Consider the following 20,462-nt stretch of genomic DNA (forward strand, 5'->3'; position numbering starts at 1 on the left):
GACCTTGAAGCAGAGGTCTTGCTAAGCTTAGAGCATTATAAATTTACCCTTAGCTCCAGTATATTTATGTGGAGAAAAGTCTCCAGACTTGATCACACTCCCTGGAAATTTTTTCCTTGTGTGACTGCTCCCCAGCCTCTCGGGCTGGGCTCCGTGGTCACCAGCATCCAATCCTGAATGCCGAATCTGCGGCCCTCTAGAAGATGAGCACTCTATAACCACCACAGGAGAGACACCCTTGTCCTTGGATATAGGGTTATCCGCTGATGCATCTGAAGATGCGATCCGGACCATTTGTCCAGCAGATCCCACTGAAAAGTTCTTGCGTGAAATCTGCCGAATGGAATTGCTTCGTAGGAAGCCACCATTTTTTACCAGGACCCTTGTGCAATGATGCACTGTTTTTAGGAGGTTCCTGACTAGCTCGGATAACTCCCTGGCTTTCTCTTCCGGGAGAAACACCTTTTTCTGGACTGTGTCCAGAATCATCCCTAGGCACAGCAGACGTGTCGTCGGGATCAGCTGCGATTTTGGAATATTTAGAATCCACCCGTGCTGTTGTAGCAGTATCCGAGATAGTGCTACTCCGACCTCCAACTGTTCCCTGGACTATGCCCTTATCAGGAGATCGTCCAAGTAAGGGATAATTAAGACGCCTTTTCTTCGAAGAAGAATCATCATTTCGGCCATTACCTTGGTAAAGACCCGGGGTGCCGTGGACAATCCAAACGGCAGCGTCTGAAACTGATAGTGACAGTTCTGCACCACGAACCTGAGGTACCCTTAGTGAGAAGGGCAAATTTGGGACATAGAGGTAAGCATCCCTGATGTCCCCGGACACTATATAGTCCCCTTCTTCCTGGTTCGTTATCACTGCTCTGAGTGACTCCATCTTGATTTGAACCTTTGTAAGTGTTCAAAAAAATTTTTTTTTTTTTTTTTTTAGAATAAGTCTCACCTAGCCTTCTGGCTTCAGTACCACAATATAGTGTGGAATAATACCCCTTTTCTTGTAGTAGGAGGGGTAATTTAATTTTCACCTGCTGGGAATACAGCTTGTGAATTTTTCCCATACTGCCTCCTTGTCGGAGGGAGACCTTGGTAAAGCAGACTTCAGGAGCCTGCGAAGGGGAAACGTCTCGACATTCCAATCTGTACCCCTGGGATACTACTTGTAGGATCCAGGGGTCCTGTACGGTCTCAGCGCCATGCTGAGAACTTGTCAGAAGCGGTGGAACGCTTCTGTTCCTGGGAATGGGCTGCCTGCTGCAGTCTTCTTCCCTTTCCTCTATCCCTGGGCAGATATGATCTTATAGGGACGAAAGGACTGAGGCTGAAAAGACGGTGTCTTTTTCTGCAGAGATGTGACTTAGGGTAAAAAACGGTGGATTTTCCAGCAGTTGCCGTGGCCACCAGGTCCGATGGACCGACCCCAAATAACTCCTCTTCCTTTATACGGCAATACACCTTTGTGCCGTTTGGAATCTGCATCACCTGACCACTGTCGTGTCCATAACATCTTCTGGCAGTTATGGACATCGCATTTACTCATGATGCCAGAGTGCAAATATCCCTCTGTGCATCTCGCATATATAGAAATGCATCCTTTAAATGCTCTATAGTCAATAAAATACTGTCCCTGTCAAGGGTATCAATATTTTTAGTCAGGGAATCCGACCAAGCCACCCCAGCTCTGCACATCCAGGCTGAGGCGATCGCTGGTCGCAGTATAACACCAGTATGTGTGTATATACTTTTTATGATATTTTCCAGCCTCCTGTCAGCTGGTCCTTGAGGACGGCCCTATCTATAGACGGTACCGTCACTTGTTTTGATAAGCGTGTGAGCGCCTTATCCACCCTAAGGGGTGTTTCCCAACGCGCCCTAACTTCTGGCGGGAAAGGGTATACCGCCCATAATTTTCTATCGGGGGGAACCCACGCATCATCACACACTTTATTTAATTTATCTGATTCAGGAAAAACTATGGTAGTTTTTTCACATCCCACATAATACCCTCTTTTGTGGTACTTGTAGTATCAGAAATATGTAACACCTCCTTCATTGCCTTTAACGTGTGGCCCTAATAAGGAATACGTTTGTTTATTCACCGTCGACACTGGATTCAGTGTCCCTGTCTGTGTCTGTGTCGACCGACTAAAGTAAACGGGCGTTTTAAAACCCCTGACGGTGTTTTTGAGACGTCTGGACCGGTACTAATTGTTTGTCGGCCGTCTCATGTCGTCAACCGACCTTGCAGCGTGTTGACATTATCACGTAATTCCCTAAATAAGCCATCCATTCCGGTGTCGACTCCCTAGAGAGTGACATCACCATTACAGGCAATTGCTCCGCCTCCTCACCAACATCGTCCTCCTACATGTCGACACACACGTACCGACACACAGCACACACACAGGGAATGCTCTGATAGAGGACAGGACCCACTAGCCCTTTGGAGAGACAGAGGGAGAGTTTGCCAGCACACAGCAAAAACGCTATAATTATATAGGGACAACCTTATATAAGTGTTTTCCCTTATAGCATCTTTTTTATATATTTCTAACGCCAAATTAGTGCCCCCCCTCTCTGTTTTAACCCTGTTTCTGTAGTGCAGTGCAGGGGAGAGCCTGGGAGCCTTCCCTCCAGCCTTTCTGTGAGGGAAAATGGCGCTGTGTGCTGAGGAGATAGGCCCCGCCCCTTTTTCGGCGGCCTCGTCTCCCGCTCTTAACGGATTCTGGCAGGGGTTAAATATCTCCATATAGCCTCCGGAGGCTATATGTGAGGTATTTTTAGCCAAAATAGGTATTCATTTGCCTCCCAGGGCGCCCCCCTCCCAGCGCCCTGCACCCTCAGTAACTGCCGTGTGAAGTGTGCTGAGAGGAAAATGGCGCACAGCTGCAGTGCTGTGCGCTACCTTTAGAAGACTGAGGAGTCTTCTGCCGCCGATTCTGGACCTCTTCTTACTTCAGCATCTGCAAGGGGGCCGGCGGCAAGGCTCCGGTGACCATCCAGGCTGTACCTGTGATCGTCCCTCTGGAGCTGATGTCCAGTAGCCAAGAAGCCAATCCATCCTGCACGCAGGTGAGTTCACTTCTTCTCCCCTAAGTCCCTCGTTGCAGTGATCCTGTTGCCAGCAGGACTCACTGTAAAATAAAAAACCTAAGCTAAACTTTTCTAAGCAGCTCTTTAGGAGAGCCACCTAGATTGCACCCTTCTCGGCCGGGCACAAAAATCTAACTGGCTTGGAGGAGGGTCATAGGGGGAGGAGCCAGTGCACACCACCTGATCGGAAAGCTTTACTTTTGTGCCCTGTCTCCTGCGGAGCCGCTATTCCCCATGGTCCTTTCAGGAACCCCAGCATCCACTAGGACGATAGAGAAATATATATACACACTGCTGTTCATATATTTGATCCGCCAGCTTCCACTGTGCCTCTTCCCCCCTGTAACGCTGTGTGTCTGCGGGAAGCCTGCACTGGCATGTCACCGTCTCTGTACTGAGACTGAGGGAGCGTCTGCGGCCGTATGGCGCTGGGCGGCCGAACTCTCTGCGGGAAGCCTGCACTGGCACTTGTGGGTGGATGGTGCTGGGCGGCCGGACGGAGCGGCGGTCATACCGAGACTGAGTATGGCTTCCCCCCTGCTGGGCGGCCGGACGGAGCGCTGGGACGGGCGGCTTGCAGACGTAGCGGCTGGGGCTTGGCGGGCGTATGAGCGGCGAAGCAACATATTAACCCCAACATAGCGGGGCGGCAGCCTGCGCTGACCGCCCCGTTCCCCAGCCTACCTTGCTTGCTCCTGATCATGGCTGCGACGGGGCTTCTTATGTGTAAGCTCCGTCCAGCTTCAGTGATGTAACTCATGGCTGTGACGGGGCTTCTTCTGTGTAAGCTCCGTCCAGCTCTGTAGTCCTGGCTGCGACGGGGCTTCTATGTGTAAGCTCCGTCCAGCTCTGTAGTCCTGGCTGCGACGGGGCTTCTATGTGTAAGCTCCGTCCAGCTTTCAGTCAGCTTTCCAGTGATCTATGGCTGCGACGGGGCTTCTTCTGTGTAAGCTCCGTCCAGCTCTCTAGTCCTGGCTGCTCTTTGCAGGAGCAGTGGGCTGTCTGTGGCTGTGAGGGTGCTCTTTGTGAGGACCGACACGCCATGCGCTGCCCGTGCAGCGGCACTATCCCGGACCCATGTCTTTCTTGAAACTGGGAAGGGATGTGCTATTAAAAAAAAATTACAAATAAAAATGAAAAATTAATAAAATCTTCCAACAAGTGTGGGAATCCCACAAGCCGATGTTAGTGCTTTGAGCACAGAAAAAACACTGGGTTCGTACACTGAGGTACTCTGGGATATGGAGGGGTGGAGAGTTCTAAATTTAAATATTCAGTGCCTTTGTTCTGCTACGCCGTCCATATCCCAAGAGTACTCCAGTGACCCCTAGTGGATGAAAAAGAAAGTTATGAAAGTTATAGCCCAATGCACTCAGTGACACCTTGGATACCTTTAAATTTTGACATATAGGAATCCTGAACACCTCTTTCTTTGATATTTTCACCTTTCATTCTACCTTGAACCTTATTTGTTAAAAAAAGCAATCAAGTTTTTAAATACAAAAATTAAATTGTTTCTACTGACCACTATGATCAGTATCTTACTCAGGAACTAAATAAAGGTTACGTTTTATCTATATATTTTCCTTATACTTATACCATTCATAACCTAAACGAGTGCTCCCAAAAAATGTTTTTCGGCTTTTTCTTTCTCTTCTTCAATTGTAGTCTAATCTGCAAAATTCCAGGGAGTACCGCCAATTAAATACCGTTCAGAAGTAATCCGATAACAGTCTATATATTGGTTACTTTATATTTATGTTCGTATTGTATTTTCTTCTGCCTGGTGCGGACCCACACAAAAAACTTATGTAAATGTGTTAAGGGCAGACTAGTTGGGCCAAATGGTTCTTATCTGCCATCAAATTCTATGTTTAGCCCTGTAATGCGGCTACACCTGACTAAACTAATGAGCGCGGCACAAAAAAATAAAAGTGCTGTTTGGGTGCCCAAAACAGGTGACTTCACACGCTGCAGCTCGCCACCCCTATGGGCTGCAAGAAATGTTCTTCCCGTGGCTAATCACGCGCGTGCACCCAGAGCAACAACTGAATTGCATTACGGGCACCATGCTGGTGTCAGTTTTACTATAAATAGGAATATCCCACCGAATGGGAGCTACTACAGTCAGATATGGTTATAGAGAGACAACTCGGGAATAGGTAAAAGATCAGTACAAAGTATGTGAGGGTTATATTTACGAAGCAGAGGCTTACTTCCTGGCTAGTTGAGGGTGAAAATATAAAAGCGCCACTCACATTCAGTGTAAGCATGCCAGGCTTTACACAGAATGTGAGTGCCTCTTTAAATTTTCAGCTCCAACTCACTTGGATGCGTAAATACAGTCCTGAAAATCCCTAAGTCGCACTTACAGTACCTCTGGAATCACAGATTTTTGTTTGCAGCCACATACAAAAATCCACGAGTACGTTGCGAGACCAGACCAGATTGACCCTAAAAAGTGCCTTTACGATAAGGTCATAAGGGAGCAGTGTGGCTGCAAAAGATATAGTAAACTACCTACTGCTTAATATTCAGGCTCAAGTATTTTCTCTACTTGGTTACGTACAAATTAAGAGCAGCATAGCAGCCTGGTAACATCTCCACTGTGACGTACTGCAGTAGAAGCCTTATGGTAATGGAGAGGAATTTCAAGGACTATAGGGGACCACACCTCTGCGATGGATTGGAGCAATACCACGTGTTGCAGATGATTGGCGTACCCCCATATATTGCTGATCTTTTACTCCAATCACCGATTCAGACCAAAAAGTGATCAGAATCTGTAAATCAGGTTTGCCGACCACTGCTTGTAAAATGATGAGCCTTTCAGGATTGGCAGATTGCTGAAAAATTATCTACAAAACACAGAAAAATATCAGCAATGGATTGGAGAATCGTTAAATCAGGGAAAAAACGATCCGAATGCTGTTGAATGGGCCCCATTAAGGGTGGAATTCAATTTGTTGTGATGCCCAGCTGTGCACTTACTGTAGTGCTGACATTACTTTGTACAAACTTGCGATGCCTGCTGATACAACATGCCATTCTGGAAAAGCCCATTACAATGATGTTAGGAAATTTATCCCCCACCCCCAACAATCGCTCCCAGTAAACACTAAAGTCTCACAAATCAAACACAGATCACTATGACCAAGTTCCATGGTATCTTACTCATCGCTATACAAAGGCCTGTAAAAAGGATAGTACACTTGATGGTAATAATGAGCTTCTATCCAGTTGTCCCCAGGACACTCATCCCAATACCGATAATGTTATTTTAAATATATGTGACTGTTGTGTGCATGGATATAAAATTAAAAAGGGCACTCCCCAAAAACTTGGAAGAAACCAAGATGCCAGAAATATTGTAAACATACAGTCCAAGGAAAAGGGAGAGATGGCACTCTAGTAGTACGCAATAAACCAAGATGTTTATTTGTGCAACAGCAACATTTCAGGTAGAATAGGGTCTTTTAAATCAAGCGAAATAAACTTGTTTAGCTAGAAAAGGATCCCATTTGATGCAAAACATTGCCCTTGCACAAATACACACTTTAGATAGTTGTGTTAATGTTGCAATAAACCAATCAGCCAATAAAGCAGGGCATACACTATACCAGTTGTTCTCAACTGTGTGCCTTGGCACCATGGGGTGCTGTGAGGCTCATGCAGGGGTGCCTCGGGTTGGTGGTCCAAGATCAAATCAAATTTATGGCCAAAGTGACAGGCAAAACTAGTACTAGTAGTTGGCAATTATAAAACATGCGACAACCAGAAGCACACCCATACACTACCACATAACTGAACCCAAGGATCACAGACAGGCACATTTTACTTAATGTAATATTTATTTCCAAATTTATCAATTTTTAAAAAAACAACACTTATTCTAGGGATACCTTGAAAAAAAATGCTGATACTCTAGAGCGCCGTAAGTCAAGAACGTTTGGGAACCACTGCATTATATCTGCCTGGTTGAAATGAAAATCAGGTAATGGATGAAAGCGAATGACAATAGACAATTTGCTCCCAAACACTGGAAAATGGACAAAACCGGTCAGACAGACAAACTGATTAAATCCATGATTTAACCAGTTTGTCTGAATTACAGTTTTTGTCAGTTTCCAGTGTTTGGGAACAAATGGTCTATTGTCATCCGCTTTCATCTATTACCAGATTTTAATTCCAACCGGCCAAATCTGGCAGATTATCTGCCACATAATTGTATAGTGTATGCCCAGCACTACTGTGTCAAACTCAATATTTAGCATGCAGACCTGGTCAAGAGGTTCAGTTGTTGTCCTGATCAAAGATCGGAATAGGGAAAGTGACTGACCATGGTATAATCGCTGGTGTGGTGCCAGATGGGAAGAGGTTTGAGTGTCTCAGAAACTGCTTACCTTCTGGGATTTTCATGCAGAACAGTCTACTGATTTTCAGAAAATAGTGCCCAAAACAGAAACAAAACAAAAAAAAGTGTGCAGCATGAGAGATGTCAGAGTAGAATAGCCAGAATGTTTCAAGTTCACAGGAAGATAAAAGTACCAAAAAAAAAAAAAAACATGCTTTACAACAGTGATATGTAGAAGAGAATCTCTGAATGAAGAGCAAGTCAAACCTAGGTTCTACTCTTGTCAACTTAAGGGGGGTGCACATGGAGATCTCCGGGCTTAAATTCTAAGCAATCTGACTACATTGCTTAGAACTTAAGCGCGGATCTCTCCATGTGTATGCCCCACAGCGATAGCGATGCGCGGCCCCTTGCGCCGCTGTCGACGATGCTAGATTGGCCTGCATGCAGGCACAATCTAGCAGGTCACTCACTTCACCGCTGGGTGAAATGCGCAACCCCCCCTCCCCCTCAGCACACATCGCACTGTGTGCTGAGCAGGGGAGAAATGTGTGCTGAGCAGTCACTGATAGATCGCTCAGCACACTTCTCTCCCTGTGTGTACGAGACTTTAGGACAAGAAACGGCAGTAGGCATACACTCACAAAAACTGGATAACTTGGCCTGGTCTGACAAGCCTCAATTTCTGCTGCAAAATGTGTTAGGCAGACACAATACGAATCCCTGAATCCATCCTACCTTGCGTCAATGGTTCAGACTGGTGGTGTGGGAATATCTTTCTTGAAACACATTAGGCTCAAGACCAAATGAACACCATTTAAAAAATAAAATTAAAAAAATAGGATTTTACTTACCGGTAAATCTATTTCTCGTAGTCCGTAGAGGATTCTGGGGACTCCATAAGGACCATGGGAATAGACGAGCTCCGCAGGAGATAGGGCACTTTAAGAAAGCTTTGGATTCTGGGTGTGCACTGGCTCCTCCCTCTATGTCCCTCCTCCAGACCTCAGTTAGAGAAACTGTGCCAGAGGAGATGAACAGTACGAGGAAAGGATTTTTGTAAATCTAAGGGCAAGATTCATACCAGCCACACCAATCACACCGTATAACTTGTGAAAAACTACCCAGTTAACAGTATAAACAATAACATAGCCTCGGTTCAAGACCGACCAACTATAACATAACCCTTATGTAAGCAATAACTATATACAAGTCTTGCAGAAGAAGTCCGCACTTGGGACAAGCGCCCAGCATCCTCTACGGACTACGAGAAATAGAGAAAATAGGATTTTACTTACCGGTAAATCTAACGTCCTAGAGGATGCTGGGGACTCCGTAAGGACCATGGGGATTATACCAAAGCTCCCAAACGGGCGGGAGAGTGCGGATGACTCTGCAGCACCCATTGAGCAAACAGGAGGTCCTCCTCAGCCAGGGTATCAAACTTATAGAACTTTGCAAACGTGTTTGACCCCGACCAAGTAGCAGCTCGGCACAGTTGTAGTGCCGAGACCCCTCGGGCAGCCGCCCAAGAAGAGCCCACCTTCCTAGTGGAATGGGCCTTAACCGATTTAGGCAATGGCAATCCTGCCGTAGAATGCGCCTGCTGAATCGTGTTAACAGATCCAGCGAGCAATTGTCTGCTTTGAAGCAGGAGCGCCAACCTTGTTGACCGCATACAGAACAAAGAGAGCTTCAGTCTTCCTGATCCTAGCTGTTCTGGTCACGTAAATCTTCAAAGCCCTGACCACATCCAGGGACTCGGAGTCCTCCAAGTCCCGTGTAGCCACAGGCACGACAATAGGTTGGTTCATATGAAAAGATGAGACCACCTTGGGCAGAAATTGAGGACGAGTCCTCAACTCTGCCCTATCCACGTGAAAAATCAGGTATGGGCTTTTATATGATAAAGCCGCTAATTCCGAAACACGCCTTGCAGAAGCCAAGGCCAACAACATGACCACTTTCCAAGTGAGGTATTTCAACTCCACTGTTTTGAGTGGTTCAAACCAAGGTGACTTGAGGAAACTTAATACCACGTTAAGATCCCAAGGCACCACCGGAGGCACAAAGGGAGGCTGAATATGCAGCACTCCCTTCACAAAAGTCTGTACTTCAGGAAGAGAAGCCAATTCTCTTTGAATGAAAATGGATAAGGCTGAAATTTGGACCTTTATTGACCCTAATTTTAGGCCCAAATTCACTCCCGTTTGAAGGAAGTGAAGCAGACGGCCCAAATGGAACTCCTCCGTAGGAGCAGCTCTGGCCTCACACCAAGAAACATATTTCCGCCATATACGGTGATAATGTTTCGATGTCACATCCTTCCTAGCCTTGATCAGGGTAGGAATGACCTCCTCCGGAATCCCTTTTTCAGCTAGGATCCGGCGTTCAACCGCCATGCCGTCAAACGCAGCCGCGGTAAGTCTTGGAACAGACAGGGCCCCTGCTGCAGCAGGTCTTGCCTTAGAGGAAGAGGCCACAGATGTTCTGTGAGCAACTCTTGCAGATCCGGATACCAAGTCCTCCTTGGCCAATCTGGAACAATGAGAATTGTTCTGACCCTTCTTAGTCTTATTAATCTCAACACCTTGGGTATGAGAGGCAGAGGAGGAAGTACATAGACCGATCTGAACACCCATGGTGTCACCAGAGCGTCTACCGCTACCGCCTGAGGGTCTCTTGACCTGGCGCAATACCTCTTTAGCTTTTTGTTGAGACGGGACGCCATCATGTCTATTTGAGGCAGTCCCCACCGATCCACGATCTGTGTGAAGACTTCTTGATGAAGTCCCCACTCTCCCGGATGCAGGTCGTGCCAGCTGAGGAAGTCCGCCTCCCAGTTGTCCACCCCCGGGATGAACACTGCTGATAGTGCGCTTACATGGCCTTCCGCCCAGCGCAGAATCCTGGTCGCCTCTGCCATGGCCACTCTGCTCCTTGTGCCGCCTTGGCGGTTTACATGAGCCACTGCCGTGATATTGTTCGACTGAATCAGAACCGGTTTGTTCTGAAGCCACTCCTCCGCCTGGCGTAGGGCGTTGTAAATGGCCCTTAACTCCAGGACATTGATGTGGAGACAAGTCTCCAGGCTTGACCAGAGACCTTGGAAATTTCTTCACAGTGCGACAGCCCCCCAACCTCGGAGGCTCGCGTCCGTGGTCACCAGGATCCAGTCCAGAATGCCGAACCTGCGACCCTCTAGGAGGTGAGCACTGTGCAGCCACCACAGGAGAGATACCCTGGCCCTGGGAGACAGGGTGATCCGTTTCTGCATATGTAGATGGGACCCGTACCATTTGTCCAATAGGTCCCATTGGAAAGTCCTCGCATGGAACCTGCCGAAGGGGATGGCCTCGTATGAAGCCACCATCTTCCCCAGAACCTTTGTGCAATGATGCACCGAAACCTTTTTTGGCTTTAAAAGGTTCCTGACCAGGGCTATGAGCTCCTGAGCCTTCTCCACCGGAAGAAAAACTGTTTTTTGGTCTGTGTCTAGAATCAGGCCCAAAAAGGTCTGACGCGTTGCAGGTACTAGCTGGGATTTCGGTAAATTGAGAATCCAGCTGTGCCTCTGCAACATCTTCACGGACAGACACGCTGTCCAGCAACTTCTCCCGAGATCTCGCCTTTATAAGGAGATCGTCCAAGTACAGGATAATTGTGACTCCCTGCTTGCGCAGGAGCACCATCATTTCCGTCATTACCTTAGTGAAAATTCTCGGGGCCGTGGAAAGACCAAACGGCAACGTCTGAAATTGGTAGTGACAATCCTGTACTGCAAATCTCAGAAACGCCTGGTGAGGGGGGAAAATCGGAACATGAAGGTACGCATCCTTTATGTCCAGGGACACCATCCAATCCCCTCCCTCCAGGCTGGCGATGACCATTCTGAACTTGAACCTCTTCAAGTACAGGTTCAGGGATTTTAGATTTAGAATGGGTCTGACCGAACCGTCCGGTTTCGGTACCACAAACAGGGATGAATAATAACCCTCTCCTTGCTGGAGATGAGGAACCTTGATTATCACCTGTTGAATGTACAATTTGTGAATTGCAGCTAACACCAGCTCCCTCTCCGACGGGGAAGCCGGCAGAGCCGATTTGAAAAACCGGCGAGGAAGCATGTCTTCGAATTCCAGTCTGTATCCCTGGGAAACAATCTCTATTGCCCAGGGATCCACCTGTGATAGAACCCAGACGTGGCTGAAAAGACGAAGACGTGCCCCCACTTGATCTGACCCCCCCCCCGGAAAGCCCCAGCGTCATGCTGTGGACTTTGCGGAAGTAGGGGAGGACTTCTGCTCCTGGGAACTAGCTGAGTGCAGCTTTTTTCCCTTGCCTTTACCTCTGGCAACGAAGGACGATCCTCGTACCTTCTTGTTTTTATTGGAACGAAAGGACTGCATTTGATAATGTGGTAGCTTCTTAGCATGCTGCGGGGGAACATAAGGTAAAAAATTCGATTTACCGGCCGTAGCAGTAGAGACTAGGTCCGAGAGGCCTTCTCCAAACAACTCCTCCCCCTTGTAAGGCAATGACTCCATATGCCGCTTTGAGTCGGCGTCTCCCGTCCACTGTCGGGTCCACAAGAGCCGCCTAGCAGAAATAGACATAGCGTTTATTCTAGAGCTTAGTAAACAAATGTCTCTCTGAGCATACCTCATATACAAGGCAGCATCTCTGATATGCTCCATGGTCATTTGAATGGCATCCCTATCTAAGGTGTCCATCTCCGTAGATAAGGAGTCTGCCCATGCCACGACAGCACTACAAACCCAGGCCGACGCCATGGCCGGCCTAACTATAGTTCCTGAATGTGTGTTAATGTGCTTCATGGTAATTTCCTGCTTGCGATCAGCAGGATCCTTGAGGGTAGCAGTATCCGGAGAAGGCAGTGCCACCTTCTTGGATAAGCGTGTCAGCGCCTTGTCTACTTTAGGCGCAGATTCCCATCGTATCAGATTCTTCTGTGGAAAAGGATACGCCATGAGAATCCTTTTGGGAACATGGAGTCTCCTATCCAGAGAGTCCCAAGCGCCTTTTCGCATAAATCGCTTAGCTCAAATGAGGACGGAAACGTGACCTCAGGCTTTTTCCCTTTATACATGTGAACCCTCGTGTCAGGGACAGGGGGTTCCTCCGTGATATGCAAAACCTCTTTTATGGCAATAATCATGTACCCAATACCTTTTGCCCCCTTTGGCTGTAATTTTGCATCCTCATAGTCGACACTAGAGTCAGTATCTGTGTCAGCGACCTGGGATATGGGGCGCTTTTGAGACCCTGAAGGTCCTGGCACCACAGGGACAGGCACGGACTGGCTACCTGACTGATCCCTAGCTTCAGCCTTGCCTAATCTTTTATGCAGGAGATTTACATTTGCATTCAAGACATTCAGCATATCTACCCAGTCCGGTGTCGGCGTTGCAGACCTGACATTCAAGCACTCCCCCTCCACATTAAGCGAGCCTTCCTCATCAAACATGTCGACACACACGTACCGACACACTGCACACACCCAGGGAAACTTTTTCTGAAGACAGTATCCCCTGAAAGGCCCTTTGGAGAGACAGAGAGAGAGTATGCCAGCACACACCCCAGCGCAACAACCTGGAGACCAACACAGCCCCCCCCCCCCCCCCTGCGCCCTGCACCCATACAGTGACCGGAGTGTGTGAGGTGATGTGGAGCAATGACGCACAGCTGCAGTGCTGTGTGCGTTACCTCTGTGAATCTGAAGGCTTTTGCCGCCTGAGACGTCTTCTTGCTTCTGTTCTTCTGGCTCTGTGAGGAGAACGGCGGCATGGCTCCGGGGGTGGACGCCCAGGACGAACCTGTGTTCACCCCCTCTGAAGCTAATAGGATCTGCCTCCTCGGCTACTGGACACCATCAGTTAAGTAGGTCTGCCCCTCTCTCCTCAGTCTCTCGATGCAGGGAGCCTGTTGCCAGCAGTGCTCCCTGTGAAAAAGTAAAAATCCAAACAAAAATGCTTTCTGTAGCAAAGAACTCCCTGCAGTGCGCCCTTCATCCTCTGGGCACAGTGTAAAACTGAGGTCTGGAGGAGGGACATAGACGGAGGAGCCAGTGCATACCCAGAATCCAAAGCTTTCTTAAAGTGCCCGATCTCCTGCGGAGCCCGTCTATTCCCATGGTCCTTACGGAGTCCCCAGCATCCTCTAGGACGTTAGAGGAAAAAAAAAATTCCATGAGAATCTTTGCTGGCCAGATCTATCATTTTACAGCCACATTCTACCTATCTCCTCATGGCTACTAACATCATGGTAGAAGCAGGGTGTCAACACACATCTCAACTGGTTCCATGAAGAAGACAACGAGTTCAGGGTACTCCAAAGGCTGCCACAGTCACAGCAACCTTATGCCAATAGACTACGTTTATAGTGTTGTAGAAGGGGAGAATTGCAACATGATTGTGCAGCCAACATATCTACAACAACTGCATAACCCTAACATCACAGACCATAAGCTTTAAAGCCAAGCACACACACCGGAGCGATGGTGCAATACAATTTAAACAATATTGTATTGCCATTCACACTACACAATTCGTTGTATAATGATACAACATATTGTTACGTGCTTAATACAGCACTGCATCATTTGCGGACTTTTCTCATTTGACATAAAGCACATCAGATGGGATGCAGTAATGAACCACGTGTATAACAATTGTGTGTACACACCATATGATGGTTGTGTAGAATGGTTTAAAGTACAAAGATTGCATAATGTATCATAGTGTGTGCGCTCTGTCTTCATGGAACTGTAAAGGCCCATACACAACTGGGCGATTTTGAGCTGAAAGCAGGTCACTTTTGGTGTGCTGAGCTGCTTTCAGCTCAAAGCCACCCAGTGTGTATGCATGAGCGGTGAGCGCTGATGTGCGCTCCCGCTTCATCGCTGGCGGCCGCCGTTCATCTACTGGTATTACCGGTAGATGAACGGCGGGGTGAGCAGCTTTCCACAGCGTCCTGCTGTGGAAAGCCGCTCACCCCCGCTGACATCACTGGGAAGGGGGCAAAAGCGCTCAGTGTGTATGCACCTTAACAGTATTTTCAATGTATCTTTAGGAATAATTAAACCTGTAAATTTATTCTGTTATGATGAGTACATAAAAGACTATATAGTGTAGAGCTGATCAACGACATGTTGTCATGACCACCCAATTCATCATTCAAAGAAATCTACTACATCGACCAATATGCACCCGAGATGCAATATATCTGAAACATATGTTGTTAATAATGTGAACGAACGATCTCACAAGTGTACACAGAGGCGATAGGTAGCTCATGGTCCTATGAATACACATATTGTTCAGATACGAATGGAGATTGTTCAGAGTGTGTATGTACAATATCATGTGCTCACAACTGTTAGCTACATTGATCAAGTGTAAACTCCACATTAGTCAATGAACAGCCTTGTGTTCCTGGTAGATGATCTGGAAAACATGTTAGGGTTCCATGAGGACCTAATCTGAGAAACACTTCTCTAAGGAATGTTTCCAGCATCTTGTTGAAGCCATGCCAAACAATGCAGGCTCTTCTGGTAGCAAATATGGGTCCTACCCAGCACTAGAAAGTTATCGCGTAAAGTGTCTACCTATTGCATACACAAGCATACATGGATGTCTCATGTTCCCAAGGAACTGCACACTTTATAGAAATTATTCCAAGTGTAGCCTTGTTTTTACGTCCCAGAGTACTGGTCTACATCAATGTCGTTCAGAGATTCACAAAGCAATATGCAGGAGTAATAAAAAATAATGTTTCATTCCAACATGTACTTTCCAGCGACAGCATAATTTAAATTAACACTTTATACAGCACTGATCCAATAGCTACTACAAGAAGATTTTTATTAATAAATGTGCCAAGTACGTTCTGGACCCATTTACATGGGTGTAATACCCAAAAGCCAGTTTTGGCACGCGAACATGAACAAGACAATGCAGGACTCCCCAATCCCCATGTGAAAACATCATGCCATTTATCCAGGCAGATGTGGAACGGAAAAAAAAAAAAGAAAAAGAAAAAAGCAATATGGCGATACTGATTTACACGAGATCATGATTACTAGTGTAATAAGTCTTATAAAGCAAGATGCAGCAACAAGTATTTAAAAATAAGCTAAAAACATACAAAGTTGCATATGGAAATTTGCAATAAAGAAGAAAAAATGCAAAGTTATTTGAAGTAAACAGTCCACAAACAATACATCGTATTTTACAATGGAGGATGTGTTTCCTCACAAAAAAATTACAGTTCTACATTAATTATTCAATTACTCAGCAGTGAAGATAGTCTATTATAAGATTCCGGGGGTGGGGTACCATTTCTGAAGTGTGATGTGCATCTCACATATAACAAGTCAATAAAGTAATACAATAATTTGCCGGACACCAGTTGAAACTCATAATAAAAGTTTTAAAGGCTGCATAGTATCAGAGGTAATTCTACAGCCATAAAAGCTACTTCACATCTGGCGATATCACAAAGAAATCACCTATTGCTGTAAACGGTCATTAAAATCTGCCAAGTGCTTCAACAATACTAACCAGAAGCAGTAAGAATTAACATACCCCTCTATCGGCCAGGCTGGGGGAATATGCCTTAACTTTCCTTTCAGTGCCAATTAGTTATAAAGAAAACACAAAAATAGTTAAAGTGTTGAGAAAAAAAAACCTATAGCTAAATAAAAGATAAAAAAATATCAAATCAAAGCATTTTTGATGGTAATTACAGAGGGATTGCAGCAGTAAAGTACCTGAATCACTGGGAACCTTATAAATAAGCATCCTCAGTGTTTTCATATGGAAGCTGTTGTGGTGACCTGTGATTCTTACATTGCTACCAGGGGCAGTGACCTAGTCACGTTTTGGAGAACTATGGGGCTACTCGCCCTTTTAATAAATATACCCCTAAGGGTCTAAACAAAGGCTCTTGAACCAATAGTTAGTGACTATTACATATTAACAGATATGGTGAGTAACTGTTGAGTTGTTTACCATACTCCAAAATCTCTGTGAATATCTAAATATAAATGTTATAATCCCTCAAAAATATCATGCTACTGCAATGCCCAATGAGGAACTACATTTGATTCCTGAATATATTGTCAGATGTCATCAAAGAAAAGCCTTTCCCTTGGTCACACAAACAGGACCGATTACTACCAGCCTAGACGTCAGTACACTGCAATATCTGGACCATCGTCCTGAGCGTTCATCAATGACATTTGGAAGTTTACAAAATGTAAAAAAAGGGACACTGTCCAGTTTCTATGCTGAATACATACAGTTTATTCTTAGGTGCATATTAAAATAGCCATGGAGTAACCTCGCTGGGCTGATTCAATTAGTAGGGATCAACCTGCATATTAATCTCTGACTGTGTACTTTTCCTCACAGCTTCAGATGTCATAGTGGAGAAAACCCATTGATTATGCAGTTTAGCAGAGAATTTACGCGAGTTAACCCCTCATTTCTGGTGTAGGGGAAAAAGCTATTTAATTGAACAGCCTTTCCAGGTGCAGCACTGTTATGAGCTACGGGGTAAACCTGGTTACTAATTGAATATGCCCCTTTACCTAGACTAATGTATCAATATTGCCTAAATAAGACTTCTCTCTACATGCTTTTTCTTTTATCCTTTTTCAACTGGTGTCCACACACTTACATTGGGGTGCAGGTAAATATACTACCAAATCTAACTGGAGTCTCAAACTCATGGCCAGAAACCATAAGTTCTAGCCCCTGGATAAATGGTTACTGTAAATAACTTCTAAAGTGTTCTCTTCGTGTAAGGAAGGTCAGGTACTCCTAAAATCAGTCATAACATATTCCCAAGCTCAGGACAACTAGCCAAATCTTGGATAACTTCATGGAGCTATAGTAACTGTCTCTAAGTTACTACGGACAGAATTGTGAAATTTATTCCATCAGATGTCATACATTCTAGAACCCTAAAGTACCAGAGATCCTGCATACAAGTTATATATTAGGTTAAGGTTGGCAGCATACAGAAAAAAATGCTATTTTGTGACAAACCTTATTGTCAATAAAATGTGAAGATCAAGAAGATGGGGCAAGAATGCCAGTGCCACAAATGATGATGGTAAACCTCACACAAAGCAAGGTGATCGCGGCTGGAACTGGTGTCCATACATCCAAGTTGCAGTCTCTGACGAAAGGAGTCCAGCTGGAATTGCAAAATAAAATGTGTTTCAAGTTCTGCCTACCACACATGCTAATTTGGTATGTAGTTCATTTTCACAAAAACGAGCAATACGGTATATATTTACCTGAGGGCTATAATTAATGCTTGCTAATGTGTAAACAATGGTGCACTTTGTTACTAATGGTACAGCCTGCTACAAGTCATGAGCAGTGTGGGAAGACACAATACAGGACCAGGGGAAGCAGAGCTGTGACTCACCGCTCTGCACTATGGGTATGCAGTGAGATGCTGCAGCTCAGGCCATTTATATCACAGGCCTATAGGGGGCGCTGTGCTGCAGTTCCTGCTCCCCATCCCCCACTCCAGAGCCTTACCCAGCGCACAGAATGCGCCCCCTACAGGAATGTAGGAGTGAATAGTGATCTCTCTCGGTGACACGGCTGCGGTGCATTTTGGGTGTAGGCAGGCTTTATTTTTTAGCCCCCATTCTTCCTTTAACGCAGACCATGACTATCTAAACAGGAGACAATAATATACGGTAATCAGTAAAGACCATTACAGTCAGAAGCAGCAGGAGCTGTGACAGTACAGTAGAAGCCATGTGCACAAGTGATCAGAGCAGCCTTTGTTCTGCAGCACTCGGTCCGGCATGCACATCATATATATATATATATACACACACAGATGTATAGATCCCCCGTGTGTGCTGTGCAGCAAGCTGGAGGCAGCATGCTACAAGTCGCGCCTTTTTCAGCAGACAGGCTGGAGTGGAGGGGAGGGGGCGGCAGCAGCAGCCCTATACCCATCCCCAATCATTAACCCTTTCCCTACCCGCAGCCGCACACATCCCCCCCCCCCCCCCCCCAGATGTGCTAACCCGATCTGTGCCAGGGCTGAATGACACCCAGATGCGTGCCCCCATACGCATGACAGGCATCAGCCATGTATCTGACATGACAGCTTATAGCAAAGGCTGCTGAGGAGGGCCTCTGCCATAAACTGCCCATACCCTATAACATGAGCCCCCCTCCCCCCAGTGCATCATGTATTTACTAACACTGGGTGTCCTGTACTATGCCCATCTGCCCTGCAGCAGCATCACTGTGCCCCGAGCCTGCATCCCTATTCAGTCACTTAGGTGACCCATATATGAATGGCCGTATACTGCACCCCGGTGAGACCTATGCAGGTACATGGGAGCCTGTATCCGGGTGCTGAGTGCCCGGGAGCCTGAATAGAATATCACTGCACCCGTGCCCTGTCCCCTGGAGACTCCCATAGCTGTATGCTCCTGCTCCGTGCCCATACACTGCACCCGCATCATCTATATGTAACACTCTCCCTATACACATCTATATGTACCCCTGCACAGCGCAGCGCCCGTGTGCTGCCCCCAGACAGGCTCCCTATGCCCTGTAACATGCCGCTGCCTGTGCCCCCCCCTGTATGCGCGGCGCAGGGACAATGCTGGCGGGAGCCCGGACGTACCTGCAGCGCTCCACTCGGGGGCCCCAGAGATGGGGGTGACAGAGGCCGGGATTCCCCTCACCGGCCGGCAGGGAGGACAGGCGGATGGGGGACGGAGGGGCGCGGGGACCCCGGGCCGGCTGAGGATGATGGTGATGATGGGGAAGGAGCCGGCGACTGAGTTCCTCCTCCAGACAATACACAGCGGCTCCGATCCTGCCCTGGCCAAAATGGCGTCCGAGAAAGATCGGATGTGGCGTCAGCGGCTCATTAGCATGTGGGGGGGACTCATTGTCCGGGCGGGGGGCGGTGAGAACCCGGGAAAACACAAACCTGGCAGGAGCGGGGGTCCGGCGAGGACTCGGTAAGCGACACTCAGTGGGTCTCTTTGTCCCAGGCCCGGCGGTGGAAGAGCGGCTCTTACCGGCAGCAGCAGACTGTCACCGCCAGGGGGCGCCTTTCTCTGACGGAAGGATACACTGTCTGTGTGTAATGGAATAGAATCACTGTGGGATGTGTGGTGTTTTTTTTCCCTCTCACCAGCATATCCTTGCGCTGCCGGGCCTACATTCTGGAGTCTGGTCACATGGTACAGGGGGTCTCAGTGCTGCGGCCATGTGGTCAGGTTGTGGTGGGTGGCCCAGAGTCACCTCTTCCTGTTTGCTGCATGTACACAACACACAGTGGCCAGGACAGGGTGTGTGGCTCTGCCTGAGACATGGCTGTCCTCCACCAAGCAGCCCCAAGGGCCCATGCATTCAGCATAGGGCCAGTTGGTCTGTGCATTCACCCATCCTTCTTAGGGTTAAGCAGGAAGACATTGGTCAAGTGGAAAATCTATGGCTACTGGTCTACACCCCATTGGCAATATGGTGTGAATTGGCTGGCCTATGAAGCGTGTTAGTCTTGGCTGCTTCTGCAGCTGCTGCAGCACTTTTTGAGATCTTCAGTCACGAAATCAATATTTTGCCTCTAGGATCATCCGGATACCGTGCTGTAGCCCTCTTAGCAATTGCCGGTTACCCACCATCCACCCATCTGTTACAGAGCAAGCTTGCCCATCAAATCACTTAAAGAATTTCAGAGGTTAATGTTTCCTCATTTGCCCATTATTTTTCGGTCTGCAGGTATATTTAAATGATTAGACCACAAAGCACTTCGGCTAACTGGAAAACCAAATATCATTGAGAAGTATAAAAGCGCAAGTGATTTTAGTGTTCTTTACAAAAGAAAACTGGATTACTTCTTTCATTTGCATTTTTCAAACCAAGACCTATTCCTTTCTGTTATGAACTGCTGCAAATTAGTAGTAGTCCACTCACACTAGTTTACT

The 20,462-nt window shown here is 46.9% G+C and overlaps 1 protein-coding gene across 4 annotated transcripts in view; it reads right to left on the minus strand.

Annotated features, from left to right (window-relative positions):
* The window catches only part of ADNP (activity dependent neuroprotector homeobox), an 84,417-nt gene extending 64,780 nt beyond the window's left edge, over nt 1-19,637 (minus strand). The window contains exons 1-2 of one of the 4 annotated variants that reach the window (XM_063958961.1): nt 19,463-19,637; nt 17,533-17,683 (exon numbers count right to left, since the gene is read on the minus strand). The gene's annotated coding sequence lies outside the window, so the exon portion shown is untranslated. Of the gene's footprint in view, nt 1-17,532; nt 17,684-17,786; nt 17,891-19,150; nt 19,388-19,462 lie in introns of those variants that run through there. The other 3 variants (XM_063958963.1, XM_063958960.1, XM_063958962.1) reach the window with 3 other exon arrangements.
* Nucleotides 19,638-20,462: the final 825 nt, after the last annotated feature.

This window comes from Pseudophryne corroboree, chromosome 3 (assembly GCF_028390025.1).
Source record: "Pseudophryne corroboree isolate aPseCor3 chromosome 3, aPseCor3.hap2, whole genome shotgun sequence".
Lineage (NCBI taxonomy): Eukaryota > Metazoa > Chordata > Amphibia > Anura > Myobatrachidae > Pseudophryne > Pseudophryne corroboree.